This window comes from Anas platyrhynchos, chromosome 3 (assembly GCF_047663525.1).
Source record: "Anas platyrhynchos isolate ZD024472 breed Pekin duck chromosome 3, IASCAAS_PekinDuck_T2T, whole genome shotgun sequence".
Classification (NCBI taxonomy): Eukaryota; Metazoa; Chordata; class Aves; order Anseriformes; family Anatidae; genus Anas; species Anas platyrhynchos.
This window is the reverse complement of record NC_092589.1, coordinates 70,088,933-70,103,792: the sequence shown is the minus strand read 5'-3', so window position 1 is coordinate 70,103,792 and position 14,860 is coordinate 70,088,933. Positions and strand designations below refer to the sequence as shown.

At 36.4% G+C, this 14,860-nt stretch overlaps 2 protein-coding genes across 3 annotated transcripts in view; one reads left to right on the top strand and one right to left on the bottom strand.

The window, feature by feature from the left end:
• NT5DC1 (5'-nucleotidase domain containing 1) overlaps positions 1 to 14,860 on the top strand; it is a 146,933-nt gene that overhangs the window by 23,939 nt on the left and 108,134 nt on the right. The gene's annotated exons all lie outside the window — the stretch shown is intronic.
• The window catches only part of COL10A1 (collagen type X alpha 1 chain), a 40,577-nt gene that overhangs the window by 7,036 nt on the left and 18,681 nt on the right, over positions 1 to 14,860 (bottom strand). The window contains exon 1 of one of the 2 annotated variants that reach the window (XM_005025230.6): positions 208 to 387. The exons of the other annotated variant lie outside the window; for it this stretch is intronic. The gene's annotated coding sequence lies outside the window, so the exon portion shown is untranslated. Of the gene's footprint in view, positions 1 to 207; positions 388 to 14,860 lie in introns of those variants that run through there. 2 annotated transcript variants of the gene reach the window in all.

Below are 14,860 nucleotides of genomic sequence, written 5' to 3'. Positions count from 1 at the left end.
GACATATGAAGTCCAGTCTTCTTTCAGCATCAGTGGCTAAAATCTCATATTGCTTTGCTTGAAAGCAAGTTTTTATCTGTCGCCTTTCAAACTGGCAGTAAGGATGCTGTCTTAAATATCAACCCGCTTCCCTCACCAGCCAGAAAGCAAGTATCCTGTAGAAGTTAGCATCAAAACCAAGCAGAATGAAATGAAATAATAGCATACCAAAATGTTGTGGAGCTCCAACGCAGGGCAGTAGAGTTGCAAATCCTCCTCTAGTGAGGAGTTCTTCTGCCACTGGTGAGTGAGCAGAAGCTGATGATTTCAGGTGTCACCCTTGAGTATTTATACGATTTTCCCCCTAGTTGGGTGACTGCTGGACATAAGCTCCTCCCCAAAAATCAGTAAGCAGTAATTATCTATGTGTATATGTGTGTTTTTTAGGGGTGGGGGAAGCTATTTTGGATAGACATTTTAGATTCTGTTAAGCCCTTTTTTTTTTCTTCACCTTCTCTTGCATTTCTTATTGTTAATGAAATTTTATTGCTTATAGTTAGTATTTTCTAAAATTTTGGGTCTCTTCTGTCTCTAGAAGTGAGAAAAATAACAGTGGAAAAAATCATGAACTTGTAAGTAAGGTTGATGATTCTAAGTGCTTCATTTGTATTTTTGTGTGAATGTTTTAAAGAAAGAAATATATATTTTGAACTTCGATGAACTGTTACCTTCAGGAGTAACTCCACTGAACTTTAGAGACTACTTATGTGAGTAGCTGTTCACTGACATACAAATGGAGAGCTTACAATCAGTTAAAATATTAACTTGGGAGTTGTGTGTGAACCTTAAGATTACTTTTAACCAGTTATTGGTTTTGGAGATTATTATCTTCAGATTGTATATCTAGACTTACAGCTGTTTTGATGCTGGAGGTACAATATCGCCTATTCAGTGTATGCTGCAAGTAATGTTTTTGTGTTATGGGTTCTTGAAATGTAAGCCTACAATGAGAAGTTTGTCATATTCATTTGTGACAAACGTATTGCAATCCATACTGCTAAAATATGCAAGTATTATCAAGGCTGATGTTTGGGGCTGGTGGGGCTTTTTTGATCTGTTCTGTACTGAGCAGATTTTTTTTATTTGTTCAATCAAATGTTTTTATTGCTGTATTTTTACTAGATGTATGTTTTTCCTATTAAATGACTACACTTTAGTAAATTTAAATGATCACTGTTAGTGTTGGTGGCTCAAAATTGATTACAACTTTTTTTTTTTTACTTCAGGTTATAGATTAGTTCTAGCCTTTAAGACACTTTGTTGAACTGATCTTGCTTAACAGACTGTATCCACACATTGTGATTTCTTTCTGAATAAATAATGGAATAGTACAGTGTTTCAGCATCACTTTTATTAGTGTTCAGTACTGAACAGTCAGTAATTTTTAGTTCTTTAATTGTTTGTGAAACATCATTTAAGAGCAGAAATGAAAGAAAAGAAATAAACCTTACTTGTTTGGGATGAGATTGTACAATTAAATATATAGTGCACTTTTTGCCTTTATCAAGCATTCTCAGGAAAAATACCTATGTCAAAGTTACCTGTGTGTTAACATTTCTTTGCCAGTTGCAGACTTCTATTAACATTGCTACATTGAGTTCGGTCCTGTGGGAGTTACAGTTTTGGATGTGTTTAAAATTTTTAGCTTCTCTTCCACTAAAGATTGGTAGAAAAAAGCAAAGATAAAGGCTATCTGTGTTTTTACTAAAGGAAGCTGGGCATGTGCTCTAAATTACTCTCTTGATGAAGTAAGGATGTAAAATTGTGTTTATTATTCAAGTTAATTTATCATTTGTGGAAGCTGTCTGGAAAGATGCCTGGAGAGTCATATCTGTACAGAAGAATGTATATGTACCCGTGTCAGACATGGTAGAAATACTGTAAGTGAGGGGATTTGCATACTGTACTACAAGAATACTAATAAATAACCTGTGTTGGAAGATCTGTTACTTTTCCAGCCAGTAGACTGAGCTAGTGGCCCTGAACTGTGCAGCTATCTGGTGGAATGACAGGTTAACATGGGCTGAATTCTACCTGCTTTGTGTCTTTGTTTAATTCCACACACTACCAGTGACAACTTTTTTGGCTTTTATGTATCGTGGCAAATATCCTAGAACACAAGTTATTGTACTGAAAGAGACCAATGGACCATCAAGTCTATTCTGCTTTCAATTGTGCTAATACATTTGCTTACTAGAGGGCTGTATTAAAGTTGGGATTTAAAGACTGCTGCAATAATTTATTTAATGTATTGTCGAATAGTTCTTTTCTTCTAGCTTTCTTCTTCCTAGCTATCCTCTAAACAACATCAAAATCAATTTCTGTAAATAAGTGCTTTCCTCTGAAGGAGTCTTCAGACTGCTTTCCCCATTAAGATTGTGTGCCCAATCTAGTCAGTGGTTTTCTGAGAATATTTGCATGTCTGAGATGACATTTCTACTCCTTGTATGTGCATTCAATCCCTTTTAATCTTTTCAAGAAGGAAACTCTATCCTCAAGTTGTTTGTGTAACGTCTCAAGCTGCTTCAATTAAGGGTTTGTCTCTATAAACTCAAATGAGCCATCCACTTTTGATAGAGGCAGCAAATGTATGGGCATAGAGTTTATTTCCTCTTTGAAGGAAAACAACTCCAAACCCTATTTTTTTGGTTCACATAAATCCAAAAATAGCTTCTGATTTTAAAGCATTTAAATATATAGCCCTTAGTGGGAAGTGTGGTTGTTGCTAATTTGACAATGTTTGGCTAAGTTACGAACAGCAGGCAACAGTTCTGTGCACACACAATTTCATGCTAATTTCTAGCCTAATTCATAAATACCCCCAAAGCAGACACTTATGGTACAAAAGCCCCAATAATGTACACTCCTATTTGTCCAGCAGCCTCACTTCCTGCCTTGGCTCCTTAGGGGCAGAGAGGTGAATAATCTCTGTGTCTGTATGTACATAGGGATGGTTACGGGGTCAAAAGGCATATACAGGCAAAACTGTTGTCCTTATGTTTAACCTGAGCTCCACCCTATTGTGCTATCTTACGCTCCTGCTTTGGTTTGAGGTTTTGTTTTTTGTGGTTGTGGGAAGTTGAGGTAGAATTGGAGTTTGCTCCTGTTGTACGTTTTCCCTAATGCTGTGGCTGTTGCCTATTAGCAGAAGACTAACACGCCTTTAGCACTCAGGCATGTGTGCGAAGGTTGGCTTTGGTGTATGTTTGCACGTGCAAAAATACGTGCAGCAGGCATACTTGTATATGCCTATTTACAGTAACAGCACATGTTTTGGAAAAGTTATTTTCATACTTGTTTTCAGGTATTAAAATTCAGCTGCTTTTGTTTTGTTGCTGTGCACTTGGAAAGTTGCCTTTCCCACGTAGGCATCTTCACTCCCTTCTCTTCCCCTTGTCCCACTGTCCTAACAGTCAGGAATAACAGTGGGACACGTTTATCCATTGCACCATTCCAGGACTTGCTTTTAGTTTTGTATTGGCATCTTCAATCCATGTAGAAGTAGCCACTGTAGTATTCCTTCAAGATTGGACTTTAACGACTTCATTGCTAAACTTAACTGCAGTAAAAAGCCTCCAAATAGAATTCCTGTGGACTACATGAAGTAGATACTGGAATTGCAGTCCTTAATGCTGTTTGCAGCAGTCTGCACTATTTCAGTGTGTTTGCTGGCTAAATGTTGTTTGCTCATCAGTAAGTGCATATGCTTTCCAAAAAGACCTGTTTCTTACTCCTACAGAGCCAATGGAAACACAGGCATAAGTGGTACAGAAGTGACACCCTGCTTTGGGAAATGGGAACTGACTTTTACCACTATCCTGCAAGTTACTCAAAAGGTGACTTGAATGAGTCACACAGGAAGCAACTTCTTACAGGGAAGGAGTGTGGAACATCTTAATTAAGCATAAACTGCAATAAAGCTAGCAACCACTCTCTTTCACACACATCTATATACAGCCTTCAAAAATTAAAATTAAAAAAATAATAATGAGAGAGCAAGCTCAGAGAAAGGCTGGCTAGGTTTTTGCGATAAGTGGGAATTGGCTAATTGCGTTCCTGATGCTGAGGATTTTCAGTGTGAATATGCTGAGATTTATTGTTTAGACTTGGACTATATGATTTTGATTTTGCAGCATCTAATTTCTAAGCACAAATTATGTACTTAAATACATTCAGTGAACCGTGACTTCACTGAAAACAATAATTCACAGCTTTATCTCTGAATTTGTCTTATTTTTAATAATTGTCAGTCTTAATCCTAATTATTTTATTGTTTATAATTAATTTTTGTTAAAATATGGTAACCAAGGAGCCAGGGCTGCTTAACTCCTTTTGTTTGGTCAAATAATCTCTGCTTTGAAGAAAGAAGCAATAATGTGTCAGTGAGAGATTTTTCCTGTAGTTTAAAGACTAATCTGAAAACTTTGGAGTAACTTTTTATTGATGATGTAAAATCTCAACACTGTTAAGAGTATTATTTTGGTTCTTACAACTCGGTATCTATAACTAATGCTTTCTGTTGTAAGTCAGTTCCAATGTTGTTATCTGCCTGAAGTAAACTTGGAAGAGTCTACCATAGCCTGTGATAAATATTCCTGTATAAAAGTGCATATTTGCAAAACTTGTGGAAGGTACAGTTTTTGCAGTGGCCTCTAGTAAGTTGTAGCACCACCTCTGAGGAAGAAATTCTCCAATTGTAAGTTCTGTTACGACAGGCGGTCAGGGATTTCAAAGGGGAATTCAGAAGCCTGCCATGAAATTAAGAGTAATTGGGTTTCCCAGTTTGTGGTGCACTTTATGACGCTCTGGATACTCCTAAATCATCTCAGCTCCATGCCTTAAAATTGTCCAACTCTCTTTTTTTCCGTCACATAGTGCTGAACAATCCCCACGTTCCTGTGGTAACAGCCAGGTGAGCTGTAAATGGATGTGCAGAGGAACAAAATGTTCCCTTGCACCTTTTTTAATGGGGAAAACGAATACAGAAGTTTTTCAGCTCCTCACTGAGCACAGTCAGACACACACAAAGAAGTAGGCAGAAGGGTAATGTGTGAATTCAATAGCTGTGGGAAGGCTGGTTTTTGCTTCTGTTTTTTTCATGTGTGGCTTTTTGTTTTGTTTTGTTTGTAATCATTGCTACTTTTTATGTGCATGGAGGCTACTTTCTGTTCCAGCACTAGCCGCTTGGACTGCATAGGATTAGACAACATCTTGGTGAAGAATTTGTTTACCTTGCTAGTTGCAAAGTAAGTTGGATTTCTTCTGAGTATCAAAATGCATGTCTTTTGTAGTTAATAGATGCTTGATTGAGGGAATCTGCAGGAGTGGGTAGTCTTAGCTGTATTCATACTTTGAGATACAATAAATAATACTCTTTTCAAATCAAACAAAACAGTGTTACACCTACAGTTCCATGTAAGTCTTTTTATATACATAAAGCCCTTATACTTTTAACATTTGTAATTGTGGTTGAGAAAATGTCCTGCTTTTAAGTGGTAATGGAAAGATGTTCCGTAATTATTCTGGCACTGCAAGACTGTCTACTGACATTTATGTTCAGGCCAGGTAACTGTTGATCACAAGAGCCATATTTAGTATAGTGGTATATTTGAATAGATGACACCCAGTTAAATATTTGGAGTTGCATTCTGATGAGTTAACCTGCCGAAGCATTGAGTAACCATGTTGAAGTATCAGGAAGTTCCACATAGGCTATAGAGAAAGCTTTGAGTCTGACATGAATTTTGGTTTATATATTCCTCAAATTCAGATAATATTGAAGAATGCTTTTTAACCATGTTGTAATCACTGTAACGTTCCTGATTGTTGCATTGTGCTTCTATAAAACTAAGATAATCTTCCACTATCTTTGAGAATTAATACTACAAAAGTAAAATGTACCAAACATCAGTACTGGTGTTAGGAGAGATATTTCCAGTACCTCAGCTATGCTGCTGGCCTGGCCTTTTTTATTCTTTCTCCCCTTTCTTTGAAAGTAAAATCAAGAAGTATTGATCAAATTAATGCATTAATTTGAAACTCACACCAGAGGTCTTGCTTTAAATAAAAATTGATTAGTTTTCAAGATTATTTTTTTTTTTTAAAAAAAAGCTGTTTATCTATGTTAATACTAATATTTTCTTCCACAGTTGTATTTCTGATGAAATGCAGTAAATGCTTATATGGAGATTTTAAAATGTTGAATTTTCAGTTAATTTTAAAAAGTAATCATTTTAAATTGGAGATGCCAAGACTTGCATCTTCCTGACAAGAGGGGAACAGCAGATGAAAGCTCCAGTTAACTTTGCACACATTTTTAGAAAAATAATAATTCAGAGGGCCTGAGCACTAGATAATCTAAGTAAATATGAGAATTTGGCTTTGAATCTTGAGGAGGGGATTCTACAAAACTATTTCTGAAGCTGTTTAAATACAGACAAGTGAAGAGGCTTCCAGCTGCTTTTACCTGCAGATACTCATTTTCAGTATTCTCTGACGCTGACTCTCAGTTGTATTAATATGAAGTTTTTCTGCAAGCTGAATTAGTAAGAATTTGATTTGGGGTAAAATGTAGTCAAACTTTCCTAGGAGTGCTGGAAGGAGGGAGGCTTGTTTTCCATAAGTCCAAGCCATTTTACAGAACGTGTTAAATGATTTAAAACACCTAAAATGTGTATTTGCTCTTGAGAAATTACAGTGTATTATTTTTTTGTAAGTTTTTGATGAATCTGATGTTCTATTTTAATTTTTCAGCCCACTGTCACCAAATCTGATACACAACAGCAGAAACTATATTCACATAAAAGCATAAAATTGCTAAATAGTCATGATGGTGTATTTTGTTTGTTTGTTTGTTTTTTGGGGGGAGGGGAGAAGAGAAGCATTTGTTTTATTTATACTCTGTTTTTCTCTGATTTTTATTAGAGTGTTTAGGATCTTGTCCTACCTCTGTGTCTGCTGGACCTGAGGTTTCTTTCAGAGTCCCCTGGACCAAAGTGAAGCACTGATTTAAAAAAAAAAAAAAAAAAGTGGGAACCACTTCTATTTTCCCAAAGGTGAACAAGTTCAAGGAGCTTCCTCAGGTATCCCATAATTAGGGAGAATCTTCCAAACAGTTGGTGAAAAATAGGTACAGCGACTTCTTTTTCAAGCATACCCACTAGAGCAGGTAGTCAGCCTGCTGAATAATCCCATTCATTGACCTTACTACCTGCTGTGGTTTGGACAGTTGGCACAGAGCTGTTTTTAAACTTTCATGTTTAAAAACGTGCCAAGGGTGGAAAAAAAATGCAGACTTTTACAGCTAGGACAAATACAAGTTGTTTGACTTCATTATAAAAATAAGAGGTTTGTTTGTGTGTCTTTTTTTTTTTTTTAACAATGTTAAGCATTTTAAATACTGCTGTTTCCTTTTCATTTATTTAAATGGAAACATAGGAAAGCTCTGTGGGTGCGCACAAACTTTGAAGAATATTTTGCTTCTGCAAAATAAGCTTGGGTGCATGGACCCCAATTGTTCTTTATTAATAGGACTGTGTGTAGTTTCAGTAAGCTTAGACTGGATTTTTACAAGCATTATGTTGCCATCAAGGAGAGTCATAATTATCTGCTTGTAGTAAAGGGTTGATAAAGTGATTGCTTTTCATATTACAGAAAACACATCAGGGGTGCAAAGCTTTATGGGTGACACCACATTATCTGAGTCAAGTTCCCAAGTTTTAATATCCCTTGCATTTTATAGCAGACAAATTGAATTGAGAAACTCAAGTTTTTAAAGTACTTTTAACCAGTAGGCTCTCACATTCAAAGGTTTGAGGACTGGATAATAATTACATAAAAGTGGTTCTTATCTGGAGGTAAAGAGCAGGTAAATACTTTCCCAACTAGTGAAATCAGTCCAGATACCTGGGCCAGACAGACAGGGACTCCTGAACTCAGGATAGGCAGCCTGACCAAAACTGGTTTCCAAAGTACCTTTCTGATGCTGCTGTTGCTGCAGTAAGTGGTGGAAAAAAAAAAAAACAAAACCAAAAACTGAATTCGTGTCAGAGGTGAAGTTAACAAGACTTCTGTACCCACTGATGGTGAGATGTAAGCAAGTCATGAGTGCTTGAAGTATATGTTGGTAAAGTGCTCTAATGTGAATATGCTTAAGCATTAATGGATTTACTGAAGATGGGTGAAGTTGCAAAGCAAGGAAATGAATCCACAAATCCTAGGTCACCATCTGACTTGTTAACCAATAAACCATTTTATTCTGTGTTGTCTGTGACAGCCAGTTATTTTTGAAACAGCTTCTCTGGCAGTAGCTTGGCTAGGGATGTAGGTGAAGTTTTTGGGACTGTCTTTGTTGAGGAGCTCATGGCCCATAAGCAAGGAGGAGGCTGCTCTGCTGTCAGCAGCTGCTGCCATTGTCATGTGCAACTGCAGAAGACTTCTGAGTATTTCACCATATGCTGAATATGTAGATGAACCTAATTAGTTTATGTGATCAGGAGATACAAATACTGTTAGCATACAACTGGTTTGGACATTAAACCACATTAAGTGTAGGTGCCTGAATCCCAGCCTTTCTAGCTATTTGCAGGCTGTTGGGCCTTAGTGCTGAAAAGCTGTAGTAGTCTTACTCTGCTTAGCAATCTGGCTACAACCTGTATTGAGCTGCTACAAAATCAGGAGGAAAGGCAGGGCAAATGCTTTGTGGTCAGTTTGTGCTCTGGCCCAAGCTGGTGTGGGAATGAGCAATCTCTGGCTACAGAGATTACAAAAAATAGTTTGAGATTGTGTACTGTGCAATTTGCAGGTTAGGAATACTCCTTTTGCTATACATTATACTGTTGTGACTGAGATATCAAACTTAGTATATTTTGAGTGTGAAACTGCTGTAGTTTGATTTCATTTTATTCTTGCTGCTGAATGGATTTTGTAGGTCTTTGCAGCTCTTGAAAGTAAACTTCAAAAGTCTGTTGTGCAAATTGCAGGAGTTCTACATTTCTGATTAGAACTTAATAATAATAATAATAATAATAATAATAACTATTGTAGTTATAGCACTGAAACATAGAGTGAGAATTGGTCAAGATTATCCTGAAGATTATGTAAATTTCTGAGGCTGCTCTGAGAATCCATCTTATGGTAGCCAACTCCAAATTTCTTGGCGTTTTTTTTGCGGATTGACCTCAGCCAGAAATGAAGAGGGTTGTGACTTTAAGAAACATCTGTCTTCCTTAGCACATATTCTAAACTATCCAAATGATGCAAAGATTTGGCCACCCATAAGCTGTAGATTCCAGTTGGAAAGCTAGTATTGCTGCCTGTCTGCAGAGGAAGAAATGTCATGATGATCAGGAAAGATTTCTAAGCTGTATAGAAAATGAAGGAGGATGTATATAAACCCTGAGAGCTCTGTGACACCTTGCTGTGTTACTCTATCTATTTTTCAGCAGAAATAAGAAGGTGCTTCACATTTTTTTGCATAATTGAGAAATAGAGTTAAGTATTTGATTTGGATGCAGGAGAATCAGAAAGGATCCTTATGTACAGAAGATCCCTCTGCATAATACAGTAAAAGTTACAGGAATGAGATTTCAAATTTGGTTTTTGGATTGAAACCCCTTCATTTACCAGGTCAAAATACAAAGCTAAGTACCTTTAAACGCAGTGCCTTTTTTCATAACCTAAAATAGCACTGTTTGTCAGTTGAAATATTAGGTCACCAAGAACGTGCATTAGGTCATTGAGAGAGCTTATTGTTTGAGAAAATAAACCTCCTGTGTAACATATGGTGGGATGTATTTGCTTACCTAAGTACTAGTAAATAAAAGTAAAAGTAAAATTAGTAGCATATTTTTCCTGGTTCCTTTTTATACACGTCTAAATCTAGAGCATTTCTGGTATGTTCTGTGTGCATAAGTTGTAGTGGGTTTCAGAGCTGGATTTTACCTTGGGCTGCTGATGACCACAGGATGTTTATGTGAATTGTGCTGCTTCTGGCAGACTTCCTTCTCACAGGCCTTCAGGCAGTACTTTATCCCTGAGACACTCATGTAATTTAGAACTGGTTTTTATTTGTGCACCAACAGTTTACAGGTACTTTAAGGGAAAATATATTTAAGGTAGTCATGCAGTGAGTTCCAACGCTACTGAAAAACTGGGAGCTAGCTAGCAGGCTGTAAGGAGCACAGGCAGAACTTCTTTGACATGTGAAATAATCTCTGAACAACATTCAAAACTATTTACTAATAGTATACAATAACTTTAATACCTTTTCCAGTTGCTGGGAATCAAAAGTACTAAATAAAGATCAGACAAACTTTTGCATTTGCACATGAATGTCAGTTTCACTAATGTAGTGGATGTGTTTCTGTCATGTTCTTTCTAGAACTGCTTGGGAATATTTAAGCTTATTCTGGATCATCTTTTAGGTGCAGAGAGAAAGATCTACCTGTAAAGACTCATTTTGTCTAAGAAAACAATCCGTAGTTTCTACAGAATTTGATTAGCAGCTGTTGCAATGATGTTACCTATGAGTCAGTCACTGACTCATAAATGATCTGGCCCATCCAGGCTTTACCAGCTCCTTGTACCCCTTTAGCACACCACTTTCCTCTGCTAATGCATTTATGTCATGTGGCAGTCCTCCTGTGTTGTACATGGAAGGAAGGCACGTAAGAAGCATCTCTTAAGTTTCTGTTCTTGTGCTTGGAGAACAAAGCAAACAAGGTTATAGTCTGCTACTGCCTCTTCCAAAAGAAACAGTCTCTCTCTCTTTTGGGGAGTGATCCATTAAATGTCTGAGTAGCTGTGAGGTCTCAGGGGCTGCCTTACAAGACACGTAGCTGCCAAACTCTAGTAAGTCTATACTATGCCTGTACAGTCTGAAATTTGTAATAATTGTACAGAATTTCATCACAGTGGCAGAAGTGATATTTTGTATATTAGAGCAACGTGTAACAAATTCTAAATCAAAGCAAAAAAAGGGGGGACTTGGAGCTGCTTTGCAAAATGGGGGTGCAGAACTAGGGCAGAAATTTTATTCCTATTATTTTTATTAAGGAATGGACTAACCATTTTAAATGAACCTTTCTGAAGAAAAAAAAAAAAGTATAAGCTTGTGGTTGGAATGGTGAACATTTGCCAGTGTTCTAATTGTCTGTAAACAAAATCTTGAGGATACTTCACACTTCCCGTTAGAAATGAAGCAAATTGTGATATAACATCTGGTAGCTATTTTAATGGTTGTGCTATTTTCCCTTATACTTCTTCAATTAAGGGCACCTGTTTTTTGTTTTTGTTTTTGAAGCAAGCTACCTTTACTTTATCTACTTTTTATTAAAGACTTAATATTTAATATTATTATAAAGAGCTGTTTAATCTAAAAAAAAAAAAAAGAAGCTTTTGAAAGTGCTTTGTATAAAGATTATAAATTGCTATGAATTGAAATTAAATCTTCACAAGAGAAAGAATGCAAATGTTTCATATGCACCCTCTTTAATTCCATAACTCAGAGCTTGATCATCCATCATTTCAGCTTTCTTTCTCTTTACTGATATTTACTTTGCTCTGAGAACTTAAACTAGTGCTTTGGAAAAGTTTTTCAGAAGTACATCTGCTTCAGGCTTTCTGTCAGGCTTTCTTCTCTTTTTCATCCCAATCATTTATGAATTTTGCATCTGGAGAACTTTTTGAAGATGAGTATTGGAATGTTTCCGGCACTTTTGGGAAAAAAAAAAAAAAAAGTTTTTCACCTTTAAAGTACAAAAACAATGACAAAGTTGTTCAGAACTTCAGAACTCAGAACTGCGGTGTGGTTTTTCATTATTTTTTAATCATGTTTTCCCAAGACCTGGCATGTATTTTCTTTAGTCTGGTACAAAATGTTTGCTCTGGATTTTAGTTGTTGTCTTTCAATGTTAGGACTTAAGATGCTTTCTGTATTCTCTATATTTTGGAGTTGATTGGACTATTAATTTTGTGTACTGCATATTTCAGAATAACCTGTAGAGGACTGTAAATATGGTTAGAGTTATCAATATCTCTTGGGGAGCATCCCTGTGAGGGAGGAAAAAAAAAGTGAGGTGTTTTTGGAAACTCTTTGGTCATTACAGCATTTAATTACAGGGAGAGGAATAGGCATTTAAAGCTCTGCACATACGTGTTCTCTTTCTTTTTTTTTTTTTTTTTTCCTTGCACTTTGTTTCCTCCTGGACATTACAGTTAAGCAGTTATTAAGGATTTTCATATATGTACAGATCTCTAACTTTTCTTCATAAGCCCTCTTTCTGGGAATTTTGGATGCCAGAAGCATTTATATGACTACTGATGTTTTAATGGTGGTAAGTTGAAGTACAGGTGTTCCTATGTCAGTGTTTGGTTCATGCTGTCATCTTTTACTTAGACAATAGCCAACAGATCCAGTGCTGTCCAAAGAGATTTGGCCTTGCTGTCTATGTACCGTGAACTGTGAAGTCGTGGTGTTCAGGTGTGGGAAACACAACTTTAAGAAGGCTTTGTTTCATGTATAAAGTGTTTCATGTATAAAGTGGAAGGGGGTTGATTTTACTTCTTTGGGCTTAAGGAAAACATATTATTTCCCTGACTCTTCCCTAAGCATCTGCTTATGGCAACTGTTAGAGACAAGGTAAGTAGAATACAAGTGTTTTGGTCTGACTCATTTTGGTCACTTCTGATTTCTTAAAGCATTCCACTCGTTCCCCAGGATGTTTTCCTAATTCCCATGTTAGAGATTGGACCAGACTGGAGACAGCTATTTTATTCTGTTTCTGCTGAGGCTGGATCACTGTTGAAAACAGTGAAAGATTCAAGGAGCCAGAAAATGTTTGTGTAACATCTTGTTTATATAGCAAACTTTAGTCTTGCCACAATGTGTAAGACTGTATTTCAGAACGGTTCAGTTATGCGAAGTAATTTAAATGATATTTAACAGGTATATAAATTTATGTGCCATCATTCTATGATCCATGTTGATTCTTCACCTATTCCCTTTGGAAGCATGAAGCAACACACTGCAAAGATAGATTCTGATATACCCTACAGCAACAAAAGGATTTGTTCATTTGTTTTGCTTTGTGGGTTTTTTAAGTAGAATATAATTAGTATAAACGATGTGTATAAGCATTGTAAGAATACCCTCCTTTGCTGTTCCTCTAATTTGCTGCTGATTTTTTGACAGCCTGTCACTTCTTGAATGGTGCTTTCCAAAGCTGACAAAAAGAAAAATGGTAAACTGTAAAGAAACAGCTTTCAGGCTATCCTCTTTCCAGCAGTACATCAGAATGTGGTTTTACTCCCTTTAGCGTTGCAGGATTTCTTCCCTGAAGATTCTTTGGGCTGGTATATGTATATGTAGATGAACTAGACTCTTATCTTTTAACTAGAAATGTGAATACTACACATTTCACATTAAAAAGTATTGAGTACATGTTTTTAAGTGAAGTATTTTATAAATACTTTTTTACAAATGAAGTCTTGTCTCTGTATTTCAGTAGTTCTTTCTTGTCTCTGCATTTTAGTAATTCTTTCTAATTCTTTGCTGTCTGCTTCTCTATGCTTCATCATGCTATTTACTGTGTTCTATCCATGCAATTTAACATAGCATGAGTGAAAAAAATTTGCTCCTTATATCTGCTTGTCCTGGTTTCAGTTAGGACAGAGTTAATTTTCCTCCTAGTAGCTGGTAGGGTTCTTCAAACTCCTGCATTATTAGGAGTTCTTTTAAGCCAAACAGCATGAGTAGGATGAGTTCCTTCTCTGTCTTTTTTTCAGAAAAAGACAGTAAGTTTTTTTTCAGCTGTCTAAAATAGAGGCTTCAGATAACAAGAAACTTCAACATAATATACTATATTCTTGCTGTGAATTGTCTGACTCTGTTGACATAGAATTGCTACTTTTAAATAAAAAAAAATGAGCATCTGATTTTGATTTTATTTCAGTCTGTTTAAACATCCATTCAAAAATACTATATCCAAAAGTCAATATTTAGCATTAGACCACAGAAGATGCTGGTTTGCCTGTTGACTTACTTTAGAATGTGTTCCTGTAAAAATACAACCTGAGACAAAAGCCAACAAACATAAAACTTCAGAAGGAATCACAATTTACTTCTGATGAAAGCTTTGTATTTTCTAATTTTGTTACTATGATTTCCCCTCGTGCTGACCAGAATTTTCAGTCTGTTTGGTCTTAAATAGCATCTTTCCATGCAGCAGAGCAGAAGGGCATTTCAGTTTGAGTGCTAGTCTGGGTGTATTGGATAGAAGTCAAGTTTTACGTTTCTCACTCTTTTTACTTATAGGCATACAAAAAAAAAAAAAAAAAAAAAAAAAAAAAGCTGCCTCCTTGGCTTTGAGCTCTGAGAAGCTGCAGAGTGACTCAGGCTTGTGATGAAATGTTCCTGTTGTGATGGCAGCCCAAGAATGCTATCTGCTTGATCAGGTCAGCTTTGGAATTCAGGGCATTTTTCTTTTGTTTTTGCCCATGAACTTGACAGGAGCTTCTTCCAGCAGCAGGAGGAAAAAAAAAAAATTGTTTTTATCGTATGCCACTCGATTCAGGTTTCTTCTTGCTGGTGCTGTGTCACTTGTTTTCTTCAACTAAGTTTAAACTTGGTGAGAGTGAAGAGCCTTCTTGCTGGCAGAGAAATCACTACCAGGTTTCACAGTAATTCTCTAGAGTCTTGGCATGTTTGCAATTTCTGTTGTGCAAAACATAATTTTAAATATCTTCAGTGGATAAAACCAGACTGGGAAATTATAATAATCCATTCTGACTGTCATAACACAAGCCAAAAAGCTTGTCCAGT